A 2,500-nucleotide genomic window follows, 5' to 3' on the forward strand; every position below is an offset into this window, starting at 1 on the left:
TCTCTGATCTTGTAGCCCAAACAGGTATGACCCTAGCCCTGAGTAGCATTCTGCTATCACCCCGAGTGATACCACAGTACAAGGACAAAATGATTGACTTCAACAATTGGCTAAGCTTCTGGTGTCATTCTAAGGGGAGCCAGTATCTGTCTGCTTGGGATGACATGGTCGACAGACCATGATGCTTTGCCACAGATGGCCTGCACCTGTCGCCCTGGGATTGTGGATACTGTCTAAGGCTCTTGCTGCCCCTAGAGTGCCTTTCTCAGGCAAGGTTCAAATAACAAATTCACCACCATAACAGGAACAGGCAAGCAAAACTGAGGGTAATGCTACTCAATGCTAGAAGTCTAAATCTCAAAATGCCCTCACTTGAGGCACTCCTTAAAATGGAGAACATCGATATCTGTGCAGTGACTGAGACCTGGTTCAAGGCTCCAGAGAGCACCCCTGCACTACCAGGCTGTAACTCGTACCATACTTTTCGGCCATGTAACCTGGACCAAAACACCAAAGGCGGAGGTGTGTCCATATTAATTAAGGATATCCACAACTCCAGGCTAGTTGCTCAGCATAATGCATCTGAAGTTATCCAAGTGCAACTAACTCTGGGCAAAACTGCAATCCCCACCATGTCCCAGGATTCCCACTCCTCTTTTCTTGATGTACTGGAAAATATTAGAGTTCAACCAAGCACCCTAATAATGGGCGACTTCAACTACCCCACCATTAACTGGGAAAACTACTCATGTACCAACTCCTTAACTCAACACTTTCTGGAATTCATAAACTCCAATGCCCTGGATCAACTTATCCACACCCCCACCAGGGGCAACAATATCCTAGACCTAGTCATTACCAACATGAGTAACCGGTGTTCCACAACTGAAGTCAACTCCTCATTGGTCCAATCTGACCATAAGCTAATCACCCTTGCTATCCACATCCAGTCCCCACCCCCCATTAAGGAAACCACAGTAAAAAAATTCTCCAAAGCCAACTTCATGCTTCTTAAGACAGAAGTGGTGAACTTCATGACACCCATGCAGATGGACAATACAGTTACAACTGCTGAATCCTACACAAATGCACTCTATAAGCACTTACACGAGTGCATGGATCGTGCTGTCCCTAACAGAACCAAGACGCTATCCTCCAAAAAAAGAAAGCCAGTCTGGTGGTCCCCTGCCATAAACAAACTGTACAACAGAAGGAAGAAGCTATTGCAAAAGAGAGTAAAATCTCATGAGTGGAGGAGCTCCCTGGTCAGCCTCAGTAAGAAGCTGCGATCCCTTATAAGATCCTCCAAAGCTAGCTACAAAAACAAAATCGCCACTAATTCCAAGGACATCCACAAAGCATTTTATGGCTATGTCAAGAATCTCAGTGGCAACACCCAGATCTGCTCTGAGTTACAGCACAAAGGCAAGAAAACTACAGAACCAACTGATATTGCCAACATCCTGGCAGATAGGTTCAGTGCTAACTTTACTCCCTTTCACCCCTAAAGGGCCCATATCTATACAGGAAGAATGCAGAGTCCCTGTAATAACAACTATGCAGGTAAAATCTTCACTCTCTAAAGCCAAAAACACAGCATCCATGGGACCGGACAACATCCCAGGCTGCGTTTTACATGAACTGGCTCCCCACTTAAGCACCATGTTCAATCATAGCCTTGCATCAGGCTTTGTGCCCACTGAATTGTGCACAGCAACAGTTATCTCACTCCACAAAGGGGGAGCCACCACTGATCCCGGGAACTATCAACCTACTAGCCTGACGAGCCTGGTCTGCAAGGCCATGGAACGTATCATCATGGAACTCATAAACAAAGACATTGGTAACCTCCATACTCTGGATCCCACCCAGTTCGGGTTTGTGAAAGGCAGATCATGCCTCCTGAACCTGTTCAACTTCTTTGAGGCAATCACCAAAGCCATAGATGAGGGTAAGGTGGTTCACACAGCCTATCTTGACCTCGCCAAGGCTTTTGACACCATCTTCCATTCTGGAAATGCAGCTAAACTCACTAAACCAGGTATAAATCCCTATGTCACAAAATGGATTGCCAACTGGCTCACTGACAGAACCCACACTGTAAAAATTGTAGACTCCAAATCTCACCTCAAAGCAGTGACAAGTGGAGTACCACAGGGTTCTGTCCTGGGATCTCACCTGTTTGGCATCTACTTCTCTGAAGTACAGGCTAACACAGAAGGCCTCTGGCTAATGAAGTTCACAGATGACTGCAAACTAGGAGCCATAGTCAAGTCCCCAAATGATATGGACATCCTACAGAAGGGCCTCGCTGAGACAGATGCCTGGTGTCAAGCCATGGCCTCAAACTCAATGCCAAAAAGTGCAGTGTCATCACCTTTGGTAAAAACTCTGTACCCATGAACTACCAATTAGGCAGCAATCTACTTAACACTGAATGCGTGATAAGAGACCTTGGAACCCAAGTGGACAGTAGTCTCTCCTTTGATAGTCACATCAC

This window comes from Protopterus annectens, chromosome 3.part1 (assembly GCF_019279795.1).
Source record: "Protopterus annectens isolate FY-2018-M chromosome 3.part1, PAN1.0, whole genome shotgun sequence".
Classification (NCBI taxonomy): Eukaryota; Metazoa; Chordata; order Ceratodontiformes; family Protopteridae; genus Protopterus; species Protopterus annectens.